The following is a 10,386-nucleotide window of genomic DNA, read 5'->3' as shown; positions in this document are numbered from 1 at the left end:
TATTAATGTCAAAGTTCTCTAAATCTTGACAGAAATTGATATTTTGGGTGGAAATGTCCTTATTTTGTAGAGGAATACAGGAATTCATGAAACACTGTATTCTATTATGCTCCAAAGGAACATTCTGCAGAGATAATGTCTACCTTTGGGGATGAAAACCAGTATTTTGTTTAGAAAATGCTATTTTTAGGAATGAAAAGCATTAGTTTGGTAAGAAAATGAAATATTTGAAAGGATAATTAGTGATACTTATGAGATTCCTTTTTATTTCTGGGATAAGCAAGGATATTAGTGTGAAAGTTTTCTACATTATGACACAACTTGAAATTTCTGGTGGGAATGTCCTTATTTTGTAGAGGAATTTGGGAATTCTTGAATCACTGTATTCTATTAGGCTCCAAAGCATCATTCTGTAGGGATAAAGTCTTTCTTTGTGTATGAAAACCAGTGTTTTGTTTGGAAATGCTATTTTTAGGAATGAAATGCTTTATTTTTGAAAGAAAATGAAATTTTTGCAAGGATAATTAGTGATACTTCAGTGATAACTTTTTATTTCTGGTATGTGTAGTGATATTCGTGTGAAAATTTTTAATGTTTTGACAGAAATTGATATTTCGGGTGGAACTGTCCTTATTTTGTAGAGTAAAACTGGTGTTCTGGAAACAATGTGTCATATTATGCTCCTAAGTATCATTTAGTAGAGAGAATATCTTCTTTTGGGAATTAAAAACCATATGTTGTTTAGAACATACTATACTCAGGAATGAAAAGCATTTTCTTAGGTAAGAAATATGTATTTTTGCCAGAATACGGAGTGATACTTAAGAGAGAACTTCTTATTTCTGGAAGAAGTGGTGATATTCATGTGTAAATGGTAAAAATTTTAACAGAAACTGTCATTTTGGGTGGAAATGTCCATAATTTGTAGAGGAAAACGGGTATTCTGGTAGAAATGCATCCTATAATGCTACAGTGCATCATTTTCTAGAGAAAATATCTTCTTTTGGTTATGAAAACAGGTATTAGGTTTAGAAAATGCTATTTTTAGTGAAGAAAATTCATATTTTCAAAAGAAACTCAAATATTTGCCAGGATAAATGGTGATGCTTTAGAGAGAACTTATTATTTCTGGTCTATGTAGTGAAAGTTGTGTGTAAATTTCAAAAATTAGAACAGAAATTGATCTTTAGGGGGGAAGTGTCCTTATTTGAAAGAGGAATTCCAGTATTCTGTAAACAATGTATCATATTATGCTGCAAATATTCATTTTTTAGAGGAACTGTCTTCTTTTGAGGATGAAACCCAGTCTTTTGGGGAGAAAATGATATTTTTAGGGCTGAAAAGCATTGTATTTGTTAAGAAAAATGTATTTTTGCAAGGATAAGAAGTGATACTCAAGAATGTACCTTTTTTTTTTTTCTGGGATAAGTACTGCTATTATTGTCAAAGTTCTCTAAATCTTGACAGAAATTGATATTTTGGGTGGAAATGTCCTTATTTTGTAGAGGAATACAGGAATTCATGAAACACTGTATTCTATTATGCTCCAAAGGAACATTCTGTAGAGATAATGTCTACCTTTGGGGATGAAAACCAGTATTTTGTTTAGAAAATGCTATTTTTAGGAATGAAATGCTTTATTTTTGAAAGAAAATGAAATATTTGAAAGGATAATTAGTGATACTTCAGTGATAACTTTTTATTTCTGGTATGTGTAGTGATATTCGTGTGAAAATTTTTAATGTTTTGACAGAAATTGATATTTCGGGTGGAACTGTCCTTATTTTGTAGAGTAAAACTGGTGTTCTGGAAACAATGTGTCATATTATGCTCCTAAGTATCATTTAGTAGAGAGAATATCTTCTTTTGGGAATTAAAAACCATATGTTGTTTAGAACATACTATACTCAGGAATGAAAAGCATTTTCTTAGGTAAGAAAAATGTATTTTTGCCAGAATACGGAGTGATACTTAAGAGAGAACTTCTTATTTCGCGAAGTGGTGATATTCATGTGTAAATGGTAAAAATTTTAACAGAAACTGTCATTTTGGGTGGAAATGTCCATAATTTGTAGAGGAAAACGGGTATTCTGGTAGAAATGCATCCTATAATGCTACAGTGCATCATTTTCTAGAGAAAATATCTTCTTTTGGTTATGAAAACAGGTATTAGGTTTAGAAAATGCTATTTTTAGTGAAGAAAATTCATATTTTCAAAAGAAACTCAAATATTTGCCAGGATAAATGGTGATGCTTTAGAGAGAACTTATTATTTCTGGTCTATGTAGTGAAAGTCGTGTGTAAATTTCAAAAATTAGAACAGAAATTGATCTTTAGGGGGAAAGTGTCCTTATTTGAAAGAGGAATTCCAGTATTCTGTAAACAATGTATCATATTATGCTGCAAATATTCATTTTTTAGAGGAACTGTCTTCTTTTGAGGATGAAACCCAGTATTTTGGGGAGAAAATGATATTTTTAGGGCTGAAAAGCATTGTATTTGTTAAGAAAAATGTACTTTTGCAAGGATAAGAAGTGATACTCAAGAATGTACCTTTTATTTTTTTCTGGGATAAGTACTGCTATTAATGTCAAAGTTCTCTAAATCTTGACAGAAATTGATATTTTGGGTGGAAATGTCCTTATTTTGTAGAGGAATACAGGAATTCATGAAACACTGTATTCTATTATGCTCCAAAGGAACATTCTGCAGAGATAATGTCTACCTTTGGGGATGAAAACCAGTATTTTTTTTAGAAAATGCTATTTTTAGGAATGAAAAGCATTAGTTTGGTAAGAAAATGAAATATTTGAAAGGATAATTAGTGATACTTATGAGATTCCTTTTTATTTCTGGGATAAGCAAGGATATTAGTGTGAAAGTTTTCTACATTATGACACAACTTGAAATTTCTGGTGGGAATGTCCTTATTTTGTAGAGGAATTTGGGAATTCTTGAATCACTGTATTCTATTAGGCTCCAAAGCATCATTCTGTAGGGATAAAGTCTTTCTTTGTGTATGAAAACCAGTGTTTTGTTTGGAAATGCTATTTTTAGGAATGAAATGCTTTATTTTTGAAAGAAAATGAAATTTTTGCAAGGATAATTAGTGATACTTCAGTGATAACTTTTTATTTCTGGTATGTGTAGTGATATTCGTGTGAAAATTTTTAATGTTTTGACAGAAATTGATATTTCGGGTGGAACTGTCCTTATTTTGTAGAGTAAAACTGGTGTTCTGGAAACAATGTGTCATATTATGCTCCTAAGTATCATTTAGTAGAGAGAATATCTTCTTTTGGGAATTAAAAACCATATGTTGTTTAGAACATACTATACTCAGGAATGAAAAGCATTTTCTTAGGTAAGAAATATGTATTTTTGCCAGAATACGGAGTGATACTTAAGAGAGAACTTCTTATTTCTGGAAGAAGTGGTGATATTCATGTGTAAATGGTAAAAATTTTAACAGAAACTGTCATTTTGGGTGGAAATGTCCATAATTTGTAGAGGAAAACGGGTATTCTGGTAGAAATGCATCCTATAATGCTACAGTGCATCATTTTCTAGAGAAAATATCTTCTTTTGGTTATGAAAACAGGTATTAGGTTTAGAAAATGCTATTTTTAGTGAAGAAAATTCATATTTTCAAAAGAAACTCAAATATTTGCCAGGATAAATGGTGATGCTTTAGAGAGAACTTATTATTTCTGGTCTATGTAGTGAAAGTTGTGTGTAAATTTCAAAAATTAGAACAGAAATTGATCTTTAGGGGGGAAGTGTCCTTATTTGAAAGAGGAATTCCAGTATTCTGTAAACAATGTATCATATTATGCTGCAAATATTCATTTTTTAGAGGAACTGTCTTCTTTTGAGGATGAAACCCAGTATTTTGGGGAGAAAATGATATTTTTAGGGCTGAAAAGCATTGTATTTGTTAAGAAAAATGTACTTTTGCAAGGATAAGAAGTGATACTCAAGAATGTACCTTTTTTTTTTTTTCTGGGATAAGTACTGCTATTATTGTCAAAGTTCTCTAAATCTTGACAGAAATTGATATTTTGGGTGGAAATGTCCTTATTTTGTAGAGGAATACAGGAATTCATGAAACACTGTATTCTATTATGCTCCAAAGGAACATTCTGTAGAGATAATGTCTACCTTTGGGGATGAAAACCAGTATTTTGTTTAGAAAATGCTATTTTTAGGAATGAAATGCTTTATTTTTGAAAGAAAATGAAATTTTTGCAAGGATAATTAGTGATACTTCAGTGATAACTTTTTATTTCTGGTATGTGTAGTGATATTCGTGTGAATATTTTTAATGTTTTGACAGAAATTGATATTTCGGGTGGAACTGTCCTTATTTTGTAGAGTAAAACTGGTGTTCTGGAAACAATGTGTCATATTATGCTCCTAAGTATCATTTAGTAGAGAGAATATCTTCTTTTGGGAATTAAAAACCATATGTTGTTTAGAACATACTATACTCAGGAATGAAAAGCATTTTCTTAGGTAAGAAAAATGTATTTTTGCCAGAATACGGAGTGATACTTAAGAGAGAACTTCTTATTTCTGGAAGAAGTGGTGATATTCATGTGTAAATGGTAAAAATTTTAACAGAAACTGTCATTTTGGGTGGAAATGTCCATAATTTGTAGAGGAAAACGGGTATTCTGGTAGAAATGCATCCTATAATGCTACAGTGCATCATTTTCTAGAGAAAATATCTTCTTTTGGTTATGAAAACAGGTATTAGGTTTAGAAAATGCTATTTTTAGTGAAGAAAATTCATATTTTCAAAAGAAACTCAAATATTTGCCAGGATAAATGGTGATGCTTTAGAGAGAACTTATTATTTCTGGTCTATGTAGTGAAAGTCGTGTGTAAATTTCAAAAATTAGAACAGAAATTGATCTTTAGGGGGAAAGTGTCCTTATTTGAAAGAGGAATTCCGGTATTCTGTAAACAATGTATCATATTATGCTGCAAATATTCATTTTTTAGAGGAACTGTCTTCTTTTGAGGATGAAACCCAGTATTTTGGGGAGAAAATGATATTTTTAGGGCTGAAAAGCATTGTATTTGTTAAGAAAAATGTATTTTTGCAAGGATAAGAAGTGATACTCAAGAATGTACCTTTTTTTTTTTCTGGGATAAGTACTGCTATTAATGTCAAAGTTCTCTAAATCTTGACAGAAATTGATATTTTGGGTGGAAATGTCCTTATTTTGTAGAGGAATACAGGAATTCATGAAACACTGTATTCTATTATGCTCCAAAGGAACATTCTGTAGAGATAATGTCTACCTTTGGGGATGAAAACCAGTATTTTGTTTAGAAAATGCTATTTTTAGGAATGAAATGCTTTATTTTTGAAAGAAAATGAAATTTTTGCAAGGATAATTAGTGATACTTCAGTGATAACTTTTTATTTCTGGTATGTGTAGTGATATTCGTGTGAATATTTTTAATGTTTTGACAGAAATTGATATTTCGGGTGGAACTGTCCTTATTTTGTAGAGTAAAACTGGTGTTCTGGAAACAATGTGTCATATTATGCTCCTAAGTATCATTTAGTAGAGAGAATATCTTCTTTTGGGAATTAAAAACCATATGTTGTTTAGAACATACTATACTCAGGAATGAAAAGCATTTTCTTAGGTAAGAAAAATGTATTTTTGCCAGAATACGGAGTGATACTTAAGAGAGAACTTCTTATTTCTGGAAGAAGTGGTGATATTCATGTGTAAATGGTAAAAATTTTAACAGAAACTGTCATTTTGGGTGGAAATGTCCATAATTTGTAGAGGAAAACGGGTATTCTGGTAGAAATGCATCCTATAATGCTACAGTGCATCATTTTCTAGAGAAAATATCTTCTTTTGGTTATGAAAACAGGTATTAGGTTTAGAAAATGCTATTTTTAGTGAAGAAAATTCATATTTTCGAAAGAAACTCAAATATTTGCCAGGATAAATGGTGATGCTTTAGAGAGAACTTATTATTTCTGGTCTATGTAGTGAAAGTCGTGTGTAAATTTCAAAAATTAGAACAGAAATTGATCTTTAGGGTGAAAGTGTCCTTATTTGAAAGAGGAATTCCGGTATTCTGTAAAAAATGTATCATATTATGCTGCAAATATTCATTTTTTAGAGGAACTGTCTTCTTTTGAGGATGAAACCCAGTATTTTGGGGAGAAAATGATATTTTTAGGGCTGAAAAGCATTGTATTTGTTAAGAAAAATGTATTTTTGCAAGGATAAGAAGTGATACTCAAGAATGTACCTTTTATTTTTTTCTGGGATAAGTACTGCTATTAATGTCAAAGTTCTCTAAATCTTGACAGAAATTGATATTTTGGGTGGAAATGTCCTTATTTTGTAGAGGAATACAGGAATTCATGAAACACTGTATTCTATTATGCTCCAAAGGAACATTCTGCAGAGATAATGTCTACCTTTGGGGATGAAAACCAGTATTTTGTTTAGAAAATGCTATTTTTAGGAATGAAAAGCATTATTTTGGTAAGAAAATGAAATATTTGAAAGGATAATTAGTGATACTTATGAGATTCCTTTTTATTTCTGGGATAAGCAAGGATATTAGTGTGAAAGTTTTCTACATTATGACACAACTTGAAATTTCTGGTGGGAATGTCCTTATTTTGTAGAGGAATTTGGGAATTCTTGAATCACTGTATTCTATTAGGCTCCAAAGCATCATTCTGTAGGGATAAAGTCTTTCTTTGTGTATGAAAACCAGTGTTTTGTTTGGAAATGCTATTTTTAGGAATGAAATGCTTTATTTTTGAAAGAAAATGAAATTTTTGCAAGGATAATTAGTGATACTTCAGTGATAACTTTTTATTTCTGGTATGTGTAGTGATATTCGTGTGAAAATTTTTAATGTTTTGACAGAAATTGATATTTCGGGTGGAACTGTCCTTATTTTGTAGAGTAAAACTGGTGTTCTGGAAACAATGTGTCATATTATGCTCCTAAGTATCATTTAGTAGAGAGAATATCTTCTTTTGGGAATTAAAAACCATATGTTGTTTAGAACATACTATACTCAGGAATGAAAAGCATTTTCTTAGGTAAGAAAAATGTATTTTTGCCAGAATACGGAGTGATACTTAAGAGAGAACTTCTTATTTCTGGAAGAAGTGGTGATATTCATGTGTAAATGGTAAAAATTTTAACAGAAACTGTCATTTTGGGTGGAAATGTCCATAATTTGTAGAGGAAAACGGGTATTCTGGTAGAAATGCATCCTATAATGCTACAGTGCATCATTTTCTAGAGAAAATATCTTCTTTTGGTTATGAAAACAGGTATTAGGTTTAGAAAATGCTATTTTTAGTGAAGAAAATTCATATTTTCAAAAGAAACTCAAATATTTGCCAGGATAAATGGTGATGCTTTAGAGAGAACTTATTATTTCTGGTCTATGTAGTGAAAGTTGTGTGTAAATTTCAAAAATTAGAACAGAAATTGATCTTTAGGGGGGAAGTGTCCTTATTTGAAAGAGGAATTCCAGTATTCTGTAAACAATGTATCATATTATGCTGCAAATATTCATTTTTTAGAGGAACTGTCTTCTTTTGAGGATGAAACCCAGTATTTTGGGGAGAAAATGATATTTTTAGGGCTGAAAAGCATTGTATTTGTTAAGAAAAATGTACTTTTGCAAGGATAAGAAGTGATACTCAAGAATGTACCTTTTTTTTTTTTTCTGGGATAAGTACTGCTATTATTGTCAAAGTTCTCTAAATCTTGACAGAAATTGATATTTTGGGTGGAAATGTCCTTATTTTGTAGAGGAATACAGGAATTCATGAAACACTGTATTCTATTATGCTCCAAAGGAACATTCTGTAGAGATAATGTCTACCTTTGGGGATGAAAACCAGTATTTTGTTTAGAAAATGCTATTTTTAGGAATGAAATGCTTTATTTTTGAAAGAAAATGAAATTTTTGCAAGGATAATTAGTGATACTTCAGTGATAACTTTTTATTTCTGGTATGTGTAGTGATATTCGTGTGAATATTTTTAATGTTTTGACAGAAATTGATATTTCGGGTGGAACTGTCCTTATTTTGTAGAGTAAAACTGGTGTTCTGGAAACAATGTGTCATATTATGCTCCTAAGTATCATTTAGTAGAGAGAATATCTTCTTTTGGGAATTAAAAACCATATGTTGTTTAGAACATACTATACTCAGGAATGAAAAGCATTTTCTTAGGTAAGAAATATGTATTTTTGCCAGAATACGGAGTGATACTTAAGAGAGAACTTCTTATTTCTGGAAGAAGTGGTGATATTCATGTGTAAATGGTAAAAATTTTAACAGAAACTGTCATTTTGGGTGGAAATGTCCATAATTTGTAGAGGAAAACGGGTATTCTGGTAGAAATGCATCCTATAATGCTACAGTGCATCATTTTCTAGAGAAAATATCTTCTTTTGGTTATGAAAACAGGTATTAGGTTTAGAAAATGCTATTTTTAGTGAAGAAAATTCATATTTTCAAAAGAAACTCAAATATTTGCCAGGATAAATGGTGATGCTTTAGAGAGAACTTATTATTTCTGGTCTATGTAGTGAAAGTCGTGTGTAAATTTCAAAAATTAGAACAGAAATTGATCTTTAGGGGGAAAGTGTCCTTATTTGAAAGAGGAATTCCGGTATTCTGTAAACAATGTATCATATTATGCTGCAAATATTCATTTTTTAGAGGAACTGTCTTCTTTTGAGGATGAAACCCAGTATTTTGGGGAGAAAATGATATTTTTAGGGCTGAAAAGCATTGTATTTGTTAAGAAAAATGTATTTTTGCAAGGATAAGAAGTGATACTCAAGAATGTACCTTTTTTTTTTTTCTGGGATAAGTACTGCTATTAATGTCAAAGTTCTCTAAATCTTGACAGAAATTGATATTTTGGGTGGAAATGTCCTTATTTTGTAGAGGAATACAGGAATTCATGAAACACTGTATTCTATTATGCTCCAAAGGAACATTCTGTAGAGATAATGTCTACCTTTGGGGATGAAAACCAGTATTTTGTTTAGAAAATGCTATTTTTAGGAATGAAATGCTTTATTTTTGAAAGAAAATGAAATTTTTGCAAGGATAATTAGTGATACTTCAGTGATAACTTTTTATTTCTGGTATGTGTAGTGATATTCGTGTGAATATTTTTAATGTTTTGACAGAAATTGATATTTCGGGTGGAACTGTCCTTATTTTGTAGAGTAAAACTGGTGTTCTGGAAACAATGTGTCATATTATGCTCCTAAGTATCATTTAGTAGAGAGAATATCTTCTTTTGGGAATTAAAAACCATATGTTGTTTAGAACATACTATTCTCAGGAATGAAAAGCATTTTCTTAGGTAAGAAAAATGTATTTTTGCCAGAATACGGAGTGATACTTAAGAGAGAACTTCTTATTTCTGGAAGAAGTGGTGATATTCATGTGTAAATGGTAAAAATTTTAACAGAAACTGTCATTTTGGGTGGAAATGTCCATAATTTGTAGAGGAAAACGGGTATTCTGGTAGAAATGCATCCTATAATGCTACAGTGCATCATTTTCTAGAGAAAATATCTTCTTTTGGTTATGAAAACAGGTATTAGGTTTAGAAAATGCTATTTTTAGTGAAGAAAATTCATATTTTCAAAAGAAACTCAAATATTTGCCAGGATAAATGGTGATGCTTTAGAGAGAACTTATTATTTCTGGTCTATGTAGTGAAAGTCGTGTGTAAATTTCAAAAATTAGAACAGAAATTGATCTTTAGGGTGAAAGTGTCCTTATTTGAAAGAGGAATTCCGGTATTCTGTAAACAATGTATCATATTATGCTGCAAATATTCATTTTTTAGAGGAACTGTCTTCTTTTGAGGATGAAACCCAGTATTTTGGGGAGAAAATGATATTTTTAGGGCTGAAAAGCATTGTATTTGTTAAGAAAAATGTATTTTTGCAAGGATAAGAAGTGATACTCAAGAATGTACCTTTTATTTTTTTCTGGGATAAGTACTGCTATTAATGTCAAAGTTCTCTAAATCTTGACAGAAATTGATATTTTGGGTGGAAATGTCCTTATTTTGTAGAGGAATACAGGAATTCATGAAACACTGTATTCTATTATGCTCCAAAGGAACATTCTGCAGAGATAATGTCTACCTTTGGGGATGAAAACCAGTATTTTGTTTAGAAAATGCTATTTTTAGGAATGAAAAGCATTAGTTTGGTAAGAAAATGAAATATTTGAAAGGATAATTAGTGATACTTATGAGATTCCTTTTTATTTCTGGGATAAGCAAGGATATTAGTGTGAAAGTTTTCTACATTATGACACAACTTGAAATTTCTG

The sequence above is a fragment of the Coturnix japonica genome, chromosome 6, assembly GCF_054131305.1.
Source record: "Coturnix japonica strain WE chromosome 6, WE-NBRP24, whole genome shotgun sequence".
Taxonomy (NCBI): Eukaryota; Metazoa; Chordata; class Aves; order Galliformes; family Phasianidae; genus Coturnix; species Coturnix japonica.
Note: the sequence above shows the minus strand (reverse complement) of the source record.